At 38.9% G+C, this 14,577-nt stretch overlaps 1 protein-coding gene across 4 annotated transcripts in view; it reads left to right on the forward strand.

Annotated features, from left to right (window-relative positions):
* Positions 1-713: 713 nt before the first annotated feature.
* LOC117302691 (tumor protein 63-like) overlaps positions 714-14,577 on the forward strand; it is a 42,360-nt gene continuing 28,496 nt past the window's right edge. For 2 of the 4 annotated variants that reach the window (XM_033786684.1, XM_033786687.1), the window contains exon 1: positions 714-851. The gene's annotated coding sequence lies outside the window, so the exon portion shown is untranslated. Of the gene's footprint in view, positions 852-1,212; positions 1,339-8,391; positions 8,477-14,577 lie in introns of those variants that run through there. The other 2 variants (XM_033786685.1, XM_033786686.1) reach the window with 2 other exon arrangements.

The raw sequence follows: 14,577 nt of genomic DNA on the forward strand, positions 1-14,577 counted from the left end.
CAAAAGTAGCGTCGCACAACCCTAACTTTCATACCATCCCCCACCCTTGCAATACCTTTGGAGAACAATATCCCCGCAAGCAACTTCAGGACAGGTACATGTACGTATAGGCATAGAGTATAGGCTTTCTGATCTTCCCTTTTATGTTTCCTTTAAAACTAATACCGAGTCTTGGGGGGGGGGGTGGGGTGAGGGGGGCGCGGTACAGTAGTCTAGACAAACAATACAAGCCAATCGGCTGTAGCCTCTTTTATATATATATATTTTTTTTGCGCCAAAACCATGACGATTAATATCAATAATTTCGGGAGCCGAAAAGAGGTTGTCATCATTATCTGCCTTATGTGTGGTGGGGGTTTTGTGTAGTAGAGAGCAGCAAATTAAACCATGTTATAATCGGTGGTGCGACCGGATAACGTACTCATTATGACATCATCTACACAAACAAAATAGTAGTTCACCGAAACTGAATACAAATTTACGATAACACAAAACTATAACATTTTATCATGATTTGTGTCAAACATCAACCCTCAAATTTATTTATTTTATTGTATTAAGCACAAGTCTGTTTAATTAACGTAGTCTTTTAAACATATTTACACGCGGATGGATATTTGTATGCTAATGAGGTAATGTTTATTCATGATAACTGTACGCCTGCATAATAAACGCAAACCTCGTGTTTATGTGTGTGCTGCCCATGCATCCGATCCATGTGTATTTCGTGTACGTGTGTGTTCTCTTGTTTTGATGTGTTATGGCGGTATGAATCGAACTCTGCTTTCGGATGGAAAAGGCACGCTGGACCCATTAAATAACCACGTTTTCCCAGTGTGCTACTCAAGTTGGTAAGACAATTTTTTAAATTCCTTAAACATAGCGTAACAATGAATGTTTTAAGTTGTGTAGATTTTGCTGGTAATGGTGGCAACTTGACAATCTTTCTTGAAAACTACACCAAGTCCAAGGGTGCTAGTGGGCCAACAGTCCCACAACACGTTACCAAAACGTTTTGGTGTGGGGGTGGGCGTCCATTGCCCATTGAGACCTCTTGCATTCCTGGGTCTCTAACTCTATGGTAGGATAGCGTGGCCAGTCATTTCCAGACTACGTTACGAATAACAAGTCGTAATTTTTTCCTGAAATTGTAGCCTTTGCATTGTCATTTTGAACAGTTTGGTAAGCAAAATACATTTCTTTGTTTTGCAGGGAGAGAGGGTGATGCAATTTAGGTTTTATAAATTGGGATTCCCCAGTTTTTATTACACTGACTGACTGCTCGCGCGCAGAGTGGTTCGATGCTGGCTGGCGTGGTGCGGGAACTCTTGGGATGTAGTGAGTGTTATTGGATATAAATAACTGGAATTCTGTGTTCTTTACAATGATCTTAAATACTCTAACTGTCATGTATTGTTAAGGTATTCCTTTTGTGTTTTGTGATGTCGAGTTGCTGTGGTATTCCAACCGTTATTGTTTTCTGCACGCTGTCATCAGTCTGCGGTTTAGGTGTCGTTTGTTGTGTACACACACTGGTGGTGGCCTTGGTTTAGTGTGAACTTTGTTGTCTTCCGGGGTCATCATTCTATGATCTTTTGCAAACATTTTCATTGTTGTAGTAAATCTACTCTAGTGCCAGTGGGGTGAACTTGAGGTGCCTTTTCATTAATGAAAACACAAAGCTGAGCCACACTGTGCAGTTCATGAGGAAGATATGGCATAGCCAATTTTGAAGCGACAACTTTAATTTTGAAGTAAAAAAAAAAAATTATCGTTGAAAAACTTGAATAAGTGTGGAGGTACATAGTGTGGAGGTTAATAGCGGAGGTAGCTACCATCTGAGTAGATTTAGGTTTAAATTAACAACTGAGATTATAAACTGCAAACTTAGTGTAAATGAGAAGGAAAAAACCCATTGATTATTAATGGTGCACGTCTCTATAAAAAGTGTCAATATTAGTGATAGATAATTAGGTATTATTATTTTGTTTCAATACTTTATAAAATTGGTAAGGTCATTTTATTTAAAAACAAAACAGTCCAGTTTGGGACTTCCATTTAATCCATGTTAGCTTTTTAGATTAAACAGTGGTAGCCCCCACCCCCAAAGGCACAAAGAAGCGGCTCGATACATTGTACATGAACAAACAAGAAATCCTGAAAGTCTGATTACGCCATTTCTTAGGGAATACAGTCCCAAAACTTAAATTTGCCAAAGCGAAGGATTTAGAAGGACTGGTGCTTAATGTAGACCCAAACAGCAAGTGCTTATAAATCACAGGTTCACAGGTTCAGGAATATGTATCTGTTTTCAAGTCTAAACAATTTGATTTGGAGTGTCATAATCCTAACAACAATCCTAGCCAAACTGCCTAGTCTGTAGCTAAACAAAGACCCAAAATACAAGATCATTACTGATAATGGCTAAAATGTAGGCTAGTTCTTGAAAAAAAGGTTAAAAAGACTATATGCATTTTTAGACTCAAAAGTTATACAGTTTTACTTGAAGGTACATAGTTAGTAGAAAGAAAAAAAAATTATTTTGTTTTTTTCATCTGTCATCGTTTTTCCCTAAAGCAAACCACTGTTGGATTGTGGCCAAGAAGTTTGCACGCAAGCCCCATATTGATCATCCCTGTGTAATAACCACATATAGAGGCTCGTACAGTCCGTCCTGCCTGCTCTTTATTCCAGAAACAAAACTAAACCTTCTAACTCAGTACTGTCCTGCCTGGTTTATTTACATTGTCAGTTATTGACACTTTTTATTTTAAAGGCACAGGACACGTTTGGTTATTGTCAAAGACAAGTCATTTCATGTGGTGTATACCAACAGAAGCATAAAATAACATCTGAAAATTAGGACTCAATTGGTCATCGAAGTTGCTAGAGAATAGTGAACGAAAAAACACCCTTGTTGCACAAGCTGTGTGCTTTCAGATGCCTTAAAAAGTCTTCATGCCTGAAGTCTTTTAATATTTGAGTGAGAAATTATATAGTACCTTGTTCTTAAAATCTTTGTTACTTAAAAGACAATGGACACTATTGGTAATTGTCAAAGACCAGCCTTCTCCTACATGTATGCATAAAATAACAAACCTGTGAAAATTTGAGCTCAATTGGTCGTCGGAGTTGCGAGATAACTATGAAAGAAAAAACGCTCTTGTCACACTAAGTTGTGTGCCTTCAGATGCTTGATTTTGAGACCTTGAATTCGTGGAAAATAACTTCTTTCTCGAAAAACTACGTCACTTCAGAGCGGAGCCGTTTCTTACAATGTACTCTTACTACCAACAGCTCCCCAGTCCCCATTACTCGATACCAAGTGAGGTTTTATGCTAATAATTATTTTGAGTAATTACCAATAGTGTCCACTGCCTTTAAGAGGAGTCATTTCTCACAATGTTTTATAAATATAAATGTCTCTCCATTGCTCGTTACAAAGTAATTTTTATGCTAACAACTATTTTGAGTAAATATCAATAGTGTCAATGCCTTTAACAGTTGTGTCATAACTAGATAGTTTGTTGTTGTCAATGTTATTGAGCCTTTACAAACAAAAGGAAGTAAGTAGTGATACATTAATAATAGGTAGTAGAAGAGACAGCTGGTGGCAAGCTGCCAAGTTACCTTTGTCAACCAACAGATGTTCTTGTACCGGTGAACATGTATTGCGTCATCAAAAACAGTTTCAGTTTTAAATTGTTTTGAAATCTCATACTATACATTGTTCATCACCAAGCATGCTTTTGTTTTATTTTAATACTCGTATCTTTCCGTTATGACTTCTGTAACTTTTTGTTTTTTAAAACACAGATGTCATGCCACCCTCCACTTGGCTTTGGGGTTTGTTCCAGTTTCGGAATAAAATACAAAAGATATTGTAATGATAAAATACAAGACAATTAATATTCAATGTAACATTAAAGATTTAATTTTAGGTCAAACTGGGTTGAGACGTGAACATGAAAAAATACGATAATTGTGTTGTCATCATTTTAATTAATGCCCCCTGTGTAAGATTTTCCACGAAGATGGACACACCACCTCACTTCAATACAGGGGTCATACTCGTCATACTATTTGACCTTTAAGCAGTTAGTTTGGTTTTGTATGTGGTCCCCTTTTCTAAACTATGGCTTGTGATTGGCCCTGTGTTGGCATACTCCCTACAGTAGTTAATCAATATCTGTGTTCAGTAGGGGGGGAAGGGGGGTAGGGCGGTGAAGTAACAAATCCATTGACTTGGCTCATTGTACAAGTAATTCCCACACTATTCAGAGGATAACTGTGTATCGTTGTGGAAGATTCTATCTATCCATGGTCTATTCGACCCTTTAGTTGTAATTAATGAACTAATCTATCACCAAGTGTTTAGCATGAGCTGCAATGGGCCGGTTCGATCCTCTCAACATGTATACATACTGTGCATACAATACGTTACTTAGCATAAAATTGACAGCATTCTTGGCATTGTGTATTAACTAGGCAGTGGACAGGTAGCCAGCTTTTTAGTAGCAGTTGGTGAAAACAAACAGCATGTGGGCTCGCGGAGCTATGTGTAGTAATGTAGAAATGTTGGTGGACTTGAATGTATTGTGGATGCTTGTGTAATATTTGCAGTCGTTTGGGTATGTTGACTTGGCTGGGATTAGCATTAATGCAAAGGTAAGCATGTCATTGTATGATTAAGTTTGTGATGTATGCCAAAGGCATGTACACATGCAAATACGAGCTGGCCTGACGGTCTTGAAAGGGCAAGGGCACCAAGGTGTTTTCTCATTTGTAAAGGGCTCGTCTACGTTCAAGGGAAGACACATATAATATTGGCAGTACACTGTGTGGCTGAGTGTGGAGCTCATCATGTACACATCAAATACAGGGCCAGTTTGTAGACAATTAGGGTCGACCCTTTTATAGAGCAATTAATTTACAAATCCTGGTAGGCCTATGGTTTTAAAGTCGTCCAGCATTATTTAGTTGCACATTGTATCCGTGATGCTCAATATTTACATGGTGTACCTATAATTTATCACTTTCTAGTCACGATAATCGCGCTGATACATTGATACAGAGTGTCCTGGTCACAATTTCATCTCTACTTATCTGCCAATTTTGTGCTTACTGCGCGATTTCCATTTCATTGGGCTGCTAGCCGTAAGCACATAAAAATGCATGCTAACCTTCAGAAAATGAATGACGTCACAATGCAAATCCTTGTTGATCCATAGCAAGTTTTTCTGCTATATTACAAGCCAGAAAATTTGCTTACAATTAGTCAGCGCTTTGAAATTTAGGCCCGTTTGTCTCCAAGATATGAGTTTGTTGTTTTGTGAAGTGTTGGCTTTTGATTTCTTGTTGAAACTTTTGGAGATTGGAAACATCAAGAGTAGTTACAGCAAACTGAAACCATTCATAGTGTCAGTCTCCACCTCATCTTTTTTCACAAATTTCACCGGATTGCAAATCAGAAATTTCTCTGAATCTATGATGTTCCCATTGTACATTGTATGCATGTACAGTAGTAGACCATGTGTAATTGTTGGGCATTGTTGTAAAAATGTAGTGCACCCCTTACCCCATGGATAATTGCCAGTATTCATTATACATAGACCTGTGTATTGTTCAGATCAAGCTGAAATGTATAGCGATACCAAATTAAAAGAAGTGGTGAAAATCCTTAGAAGCCAGAATCTATGAGCAGAATTAATCTAAGACACACTCACAACCCGATTACTTGTCATTCATCAATCAACTTGGTACAAATTGAGAAAAAAAATGCATTAAAAAATGCAGAAACGTTGCCTCAATGGAGACCTTGGATGTTGATATAGGCCTATGTCGTTAATCGACGTCATAAACTTCGTCATGAGATTGGACGTCTCCCCCCAAAAAAATTCAGATGAGGTTTTTTTCTCTCTGTATGAGTCCACAGAGAATAAATAACCAAACATGGTTTACTAGGAACGTCAGTCTCTTTTACCCTGTGATTAAACACGAGGTAAGTACGTGCGTCATTACACGCACACACACGTTGTCGAGTGCACACTGTGCTGGGAACGATTCCTGGTATCTCCAGGTCTTATTGACCTTTGACCTTTTAGGGACTTATTTAGATATTCATGACGCTGCATCGCTATGACGCTTTGTGTAGTTGTTAAATAAATGGAACAAACGAGGACCGTGAGATGTAACGCAAAGGAAACTAATTTGGTTGTCGACTAATCGTAATTTGAGACGAGATAAAGCCTAATGCCTGAATGAGAACAATAAACATCTGTTTTAGTAGTTGGCTTTCCGATGTAGGCTTTTGACATTTTGAAATGACAGGTTTTTTTCTGCCCTAACATTAATTGTTACCATGGTTGCTTGTGCTGGTACATCCTACATGTGATAATTTTTTCATCTAATAGCTTCTGGTTGTTGAACTATGTATTTATGACTAAATGTTTTCCACCAATTTGTGGAATCAATTTTATGAACCAAATTTCAATAGGGAAAAGGAGTTGTCCGACTGATTTTGCAGGCCGTGTGTTTTCCTCCACCTTGGATGGGGAGGAGTACTACATTTTACGGTACGATTGTGGATTATAGGAAAACAGTTGGCTTTATGGAAACGGGGGAAATAGTAATAATAATATTTTTTTTTTTTAAATTAGGGAAACGGAGTTGTCCATCTCTGATTTTGCAGGCTGTGTGTGCCCCCCCCTCACCTTGGATGGGGAACAGTAGGTTTGTAAATTATAGGAAAACAAGATCAGGAAAATAACTCATTCAATTGAAATTGGTTGTATGGAAACGGGGGAAATTAAGGAGTTATCCATCTCTGATTTTGCAGCCCTCGTTTCCTTCCACCCTGGATGGGGAAGATCGAGGTGCGTTCATGGGTGGCCTTGAGCTTGTAGCATTGCGATTCAGACGTGACATCATACTTGATGCAATTAATTACACAATGGAGGGTTACCCTTGACATTTTCAGCGTCAAAGGCAAAATTGACAGTGCAGGACAAATATTATGCCGGTTAGGGTGCTGGACGATGTGTACAGGGATCATAATACATTATTTCTGCAGAGTTTTTGGTCTCTTCTCTTTTTGGTTGCTTGTTTAGGCGGGGGAGGGGCAGGAGAGTTCTATGGGGATGGGGCGAAGGAGGGCTTGCAATTTCTTTCAGACCTTGAACTCGGGAAGTGGCACGTGGTGCATAATTTTTCTCCGGCTTAGACTCCAGAAGTCTGTTTGGGAGCCCCTTTCCAAAGTGTACGATTACAATTTGTACAGAGCGTGAGCCAAATTGAAAGACATAACCTAAGCCATGGTACAAGCCAGAGCCTAAGATGGAGCCTACTGACCTAAGCCAGAGCCTACTGACCTAAGCCAGAGCTCAATATAGAGCAAGGGTTCTAAAAAGTGGCAAAATGTGTCTGCATGAAGTCCAGATTCTGTGTGTTTCATGATGGAACAGGTTTTATGGTCTTGTTTTTTGACAAGAGTACACCTGTAAGTGACCTGTAACCTCTAATGTGGTTACTTCTTGAAGAAGATGCTACCAGTATACAATTGTTGCACGCTGTGACGGGGTCCATGGTGTTCTGTAACCCGAGGGGGGAAAAGGCTCCGGAGGCAAAGCCAATCCCCAGGACCCCAATCAAACTTCACAGTTTGTTACCGAGATATATCAATATCGTATGGGTTTATCATTCATACTTTGAAGCCAGTCTTTTTAGTGCAAAGGGGGAAAAAGTTGCCCTCGGTGGGTTTGAACTTTATGCATTATGGAGCTTGTTATTCCATGTTGTGTTACCGCTATTTAGTTTTGTGGTCTGAGAAACCTCAAGAATTTCATTGTTCAATAAAATATTTGATATACACCAGAAGCTTTTCTACTCCAAACACACACCGGATCCCAAATTTATTTTATGAGAAATGGAGGAAAATTCAAAATTTATGCAGGTATATTTTTCCTGTGTGCAATTTTAATTACTTTTGAGATCCCCATTTACCTGCCAATACAGGTATGATGCAAATTCCTACTATCATCGTATTTCCAGTTTTGTTCTGCTCATGGAAAAATGTTTATTAAATAAGCTGAAAATTCTATCAAAGCACCCACCATGTTTGTCAGCCATTGAACTCAATAAGATGCTTTTTTCCAAGGGCCTAAAATATCCATCCTGCTTATTATGTACAATGTACCATAGAGAAATCTGTGGTCCTTTCTCTAAGCTTGTATACAGCGCAGACGCCCAAAGTAAACTATCCGAGCCCAATTTGAAAGCCCAATAATAGTGACATATTTACTGTACGTATACTACGTTAGTGGCATTGTGTTGTACATGGCTTCTTGTCTGGTGTGTGCATAGAGAGTCCATGTGCGTCACACCGTGCTAGAGGCGTACTGATACGTACATTACCTTTAGACTACAAAAGGTGAAATCTGCAATTTCAATGCTGCTACCTCCTCACCTCCAATAGTTGGTAAGTCTTGATTTTTTAGCTACTTTCTTTGACCCAGCTTGGTGAGCTGATCTTGGCAATATCGTGAAGATGAAAACGTTGAATAATGAAAATCAGTCACGTTCACAGCTTCCTAAGAACGTATGTTACGCCCATGGAGACTTTCTATTCCATTTTTAAATTTACAACATCTGAATGCAAGAGTAGAGATTTTTACTTTCACTAGGCTAAACATACAAAGTAGTGTACTGATAAAATGTCATTTAGCAATATCGATGTGATTATATAAGCACTATTGTAGAATGGCTAATTAATAAAGACCCATATAACAAGGTCATACAATGTATTCGGCCTGATAGATCTGCTGTGTCTGTGCATACTGGCATACAGTCTGCCTCGGTAAACTTCCTAGCTTTTCTGAAGTATTCTGGACATTTGTTTTTAAATTTCTTTCTATTGGTTTTAGGGGATTTAATTTGCCCAGTTGTGCATCAAACAATGCCGTGTTTTTGTGGTGTTTTTTTTTTTTTTTTTTGGGGGGGGGGATCTGAGGGTGTGTACCCCTGTGTCTCTAGCTCAGTTGGTAGAGCATCTGCCCGTAGTGTCAGGAGTCTTAGGTTCAAATCTCACTGTGTGTTGTTTGATGTTTCTCTCATCCCATGTTTGGTTTGTTCACTTAAGGGGATTAGGCACCTTTCCAAATATTGTGTTTTAGGGGAAGTAATTTTGTGAGTGACTGCAGGCTGGAAATACACAGAGGCCACGGAGTTCATGGCCTCTGTTGCCCCTGTTCTTGGCCTTGGTGCCCCTTCAAAAGTTCCCCCATAAACTTATTTAAAGATTTTTCCAATGGAAGTGCCCTTGGCACTATGAAAATGACATTGCCCTCTCGAAGATGAAGTTCAATGCCTGGAATGTAAAATGTAATATTGTCAGACAGAAGCTATTATTGCTTTGCAGCGTGCCCTTCCAACGTTCTCAAGACTGATACTTAACAGAGGTAACAAAGAGATTGCCTCCAAGCCCCTTGGTCACTGCCTTGGTGCACATCCAATGTTCCCAACCCTGATACTTCATGGAGGTAACAAAGAGATTGCCTCCAAGCCCCTTGGTCACTGCCTTGGTGCACATCCAATGTTCCCAACCCTGATACTTAACAGAGGTAACAAAGAGATTGCCTCCAAGCCCCTTGGTCACTGCCTTGGTGCACATCCAATGTTCCCAACCCTGATACTTCACAGAGGTAACAAAGAGATTGCCTCCAAGCCCCTTGGTCACTGCCTTGGTGCACATCCAATGTTCCCAACCCTGATACTTCACAGAGGTAACAAAGAGATTGCCTCCAAGCCCCTTGGTCACTGCCTTGGTGCCCTTGAAATGCCCCAGTAGAAATAGGGAGCCCTTAAGTCAGAAGAAAATGCCTTGGTGCCCTTGCCCATCAAAACGAAGCATACCTGTGTTCCAGTAGAAAATTATTTAAGAAAAACCTGTCAAATTGCGTTAATAAAGAGTGTGTCTGCTAATTATCTATGCAAGTAGACAGGTGTTTCATGTAGTTTCTCAATCTAGCCCCACGTCTAAAATTCCCCTCAGTCACGTTTGAGTGCAGTGAAATTTTCACCTGTCCGAGTACTATGGCATTTTGCCAGGGTCTTTAGTTTTACCTGGTTTTACCAAGGTACCTCCAGTTTGCCCAATACGCCTGGAAATGTTCCCCTGAACTGTTTAGTGGCCTAATGAAGATGCCCTTTAGCTGTATGGTGAGTTAATTGCCTTTATTGATGCATGAATACTGCTCATTGTTCTCTTGTGGCACGATTGTACTTGCCTCAGTCTAATTCAATGTCGCCTAACTCACTTTGCTTATAATATATCTAGGGACTAACAATCTTACATGGGGTGCATATCTGACCACAACTAGGCCTGATACTCAAGAATGAAGGTGATTGCCTCCATGTCCCCTGGTCATTGCCTTGGTGCCCTTGAAATGCTCCAGTAGAAATTTACAATTTCCTCATAGGGTGCCCTTTGCCAAAGAGAAAATGCCTTGGTGCCCTTGTCCTTTCAAAAACGAAGCATACAGCCCTGTGATATCATGTGGTGAATGCATCTACACAGAGTACACAGTCAACCCTCCTACTGTCTGACCATTCAATATCACTTTTCTTGTTAATAAACTACTACTAGCCAGCCTGCTGCAATGATATTGTTTGAATGCATAGTACATGGTTGTAGCATGGTTGTGTGACCATACACAACCCATGGAATAAGGTTTCTATTTAAATCATTGGTCAAATTAGTGAGAATATTTACTTGGAATTGACCACATGTACATGAGGGTACAGAAATAATGAGCGTACAGTACATGAGGGTACATCAAATGAGCATAAAACATCCAAAGTGAATTTTGTAAAGAAATAATTAGAAGGGATTAAAAATAGTTGATGTAAAATGGGAAGTGTGTGGTAGCCATACACATTGTACATACAGTGTACATTGTACAATGAATGTACACTGTATGTTGGCCCTTATATACATAGATAATGATGTACACGTCGCAGGCTCGCAGTCTATTTGTAGCGTCCATTTTCCTTCCGCATTGTTATGATTCCACTCTGCCCAGACATAACGTGACTCATGTCTAGGTCAGTTAGCGGTCACTTGTCTTTCTGTTTTTATTCCCTCCCCGCTTACCAATCCTAATGAATCCACACTCGCTGACCCAGATCTCTGCGCCGCTCGCTGCTGGCGTGCCTCGATCAACGATGTGGCGCTCACGGCGCTAACGGCGGAAAATCGTCATGAATTTTCCTTTCTTTTTGTCCGATGGAGCCGGCTGGCCGGGCGGTCTCCGTCGATGATTTGACGGAGAGATGAGTGCGACGAGGTGTAATAATGAAATGCTTCTAAGGCTGATTGAGCAGTTGAGAATTATGAAAAATAGTTTAACGTTAACTTTGTTTTCTCTTTTTTTTTTCGTGTGTGTGTGCCGTCTTGTATTGGCGTATGGCGTATTCCGTCTTGATTTACAGATTAGTATCGGGGTGTAAGCCACATGAAAATGAACTCTTCAATTACAAGTGCTGTGTGGACGGCGTACAATATGTGAATAGTCAAGAAGTCCAAAGTTTAATAATAGTATGGTAGGGGAGCGGTTTGTCTCAGTCTGCGCACCCCCCCCCCCCCATGTCCATTTGTTAAAATAGAAGAACACCAACTCACGCCCCCCCCCCCCCATCCCCCAAAACAATAATAACAAGTAGAAAAATAGATTAATAACTTAAAAACAAAAAAATTAGTAAGAAAATAATTGCGTGAGTGGAAATAAATGTGAATTGAATTTAATTGAAATAAATAATATGTAGCCTGATCTTTCTTTTGCATGCTGTGATCAAAATAAATCAAAATGAAAAGTAATATAAAAAAATATGTTAATAACAATGTACAAATAATAATGATAAACAAAACATTAAAATGATTAAATGAAAAATAATAACAGAAAGGAAAAGTTAAATAAATGCACTAAGTAATAATTTTATTTAACAATGAATTAAATCAAAACAACTGGCATGCATCATTTCAGGTAATTTCCTCTTGTTTTTTACATAAAAAAAAGAAACAAACTATTTTGTACAAGGCAGTTTCTGTAATAGAAATAATGAATAAATACCTGTAAATCAAATTAAGAAAGGAAAAGCGTTTTAACAACCTAAAATATTTCATAACAATATAATTAGAGCGAACAGTTCTGCAAAATTTACCAAGACCACACTGGTTAATTTTCTAGTGGCCTACTATCATGACGTGCGTGTGGTTAACCACAACTGCCAGCATACTGTCTGGTTGTCTGGTTATAGAATAAACATTGGCCATGAACTTGAAGATAAAATAATTGTCTTCGCTGCTGGTGTTTGCCACCTTGGTTCTGAGCATGTGCATTCAGTTTAAAACAGGACAGTAGAACATGGTAGAAGGTTTGGCCATGGTAGCCATGGTGGCGATAAATTGTAGAAACAACTCCGACAGTCCTACATATCAGTTCTGATATATTGTTCCCCCCACCCCCATACTCATTTTAAAGGTTAGATTACCGACCGGTGAAAGTTTTGCCAAAACAATTTTTTTAATTTGTGATGATTTTCATTTGTGCACTGCATATTTACTGCAAAACAATGTAGCTGTTGGGTTTTAAAAAGTACTAAGTTGGGTAACCAGTGACATTTTAAAATCGGCTCGTTATTGTCGAAACAGTTTTCTAAATTTGTGATGATGTTCTTTTGTACAGACATGATATCAATAGGGACAGTTGAGCATCCTCTACCAGACATTTAAAGTTAAGCCTTTAGGTTAATATATCAAGTGACCAACAGGGGACCGTCCAATAGCAACCAAAATACCGGATATTTTCCGCTGTAGGGTTGATACTGGGATGCTTTACTGACGAGAGTCCAGTGGTTTTGAGTTATGGAAGTCAACTGACAAGAGTCCAGTGGTTTTGAGTTATGGAAGTCAACTGAACAAGCTTGGCGGTCTTCTTTTGATATTCATGGTTTTTTATTTTACATGTACAGGTATAAACCATATGTGCCCTGTCAAAGTTAGAAAGTTGAACTTGTTTGGGATATATTTTGTCAGTAGTTGTTCGAGCCCTCATGAAGAAAGATTTGCAATTTGCAAATAATATGAAAGGGAAAAATTACTACAAAGACCCTTTCTTATCTAACAATATTTTAGGTCGGGTTGAACATTTTGATCTATGTCTATTGCTACAGACTTGTACTTATTTCTTTAAGGTTTTCATGACTTGCTGTACATAAGAAATCTATTTATAATTTTCAGCAAGACATTGATATTTAAACACAGATTCTTCAATTATCAACTTCACACCTGCAGTCACTCTAGGTACATTTGTACATTCGTACATTGTCAATTTGTATCATACATTTGTATACCGTGTACCTACATGTGCATAGAATTTCTTTCTGAGTAGACATGTCGCAGTATCTGGTGCAGCTACCTGGTACCGCTACCTGGTACCCTGTTCATTCTACCATGCCAGGCTATGCATCTAGACAGTCAACCAGTGCATGTTATCAATGCGCATAATTTACCCTGTGAAAGGTCAAGATGGCGTGTAAGAATCGGAAAACGCTCTTGATAGAAGAGTAAAGTTCGGCTGGCTTTTGTCGGAGCGGGACTATCAGCAGACAAACCAACAAAGGAGTTCTGTTGATATAACCGTTCACACAAAGTTTCTTTTTGAAAGAGGAAAAATAGATTAGACTAACTTTGAACATTTAATGGGTGAATGAGTAAGGGGTGGAGGGTGGTGTTTAGTTTGTTAATGCATGCCCTTGAACATGCTGTAGGGTTTGAAAGGGGGGGTACATGTAGTCTGGGACTGACAGAAAACTTGTATTGACATTTTATATTTAGGCCTATCGCTGAATATTTCTACTTAAAAACTTGTTTAAACCGCTGACTTCTGGATATTAACACTACTGGTTCAAAAAAACTAGAAAACAAATTCAGAAACAAAGTGGAGAAATTTACAATAGAAAAAGTGATGGAAAATGGATGAATTAGTGCTTTTTTATAAAAAAGTTTAAGGTCTCAATTACACATGAGTCACACATCTTTGCAAAAAGTTAGCGTGGTTGGACAGTTCATATTCTATTAGAAGATATTAATAAGATGTACATTAAGTAACTTTCGTAATGTGGAGAAAACAATATTAAAACCATCTCTTTGGAATAACATAGAGTTGTATTTTGTAACTCAAGAGTGGAAAGTCATATGGTTGGAAATAAAGTTAATCAGTCACACTAGATGTTATACTAGACTTTAATTGAAGGATGTATGTGTGTTGGCTGACAAAGGCTGCATGGGCTCACAATAGCCACTTACAAGCCTGCTGACCACTTGAAGAATGGTCTGAAGTTTGAATGGGAGGGGGTAACTTTATATCTTGTTGTTTGGCTGGGATGGGAAACATTTACAAAACAAGGAAGATGATGTGAATGGTTTGAATCCTAGCTTAGTGTGGATGAGATTTGTTTATTTAGTTAGCGAGTGACCTGATTGGTTGTGGAATGTAGGGGACTAAGTTTTTAATCTGGGCA

The sequence above is a fragment of the Asterias rubens genome, chromosome 18, assembly GCF_902459465.1.
Source record: "Asterias rubens chromosome 18, eAstRub1.3, whole genome shotgun sequence".
In the NCBI taxonomy this organism is placed as follows: domain Eukaryota; kingdom Metazoa; phylum Echinodermata; class Asteroidea; order Forcipulatida; family Asteriidae; genus Asterias; species Asterias rubens.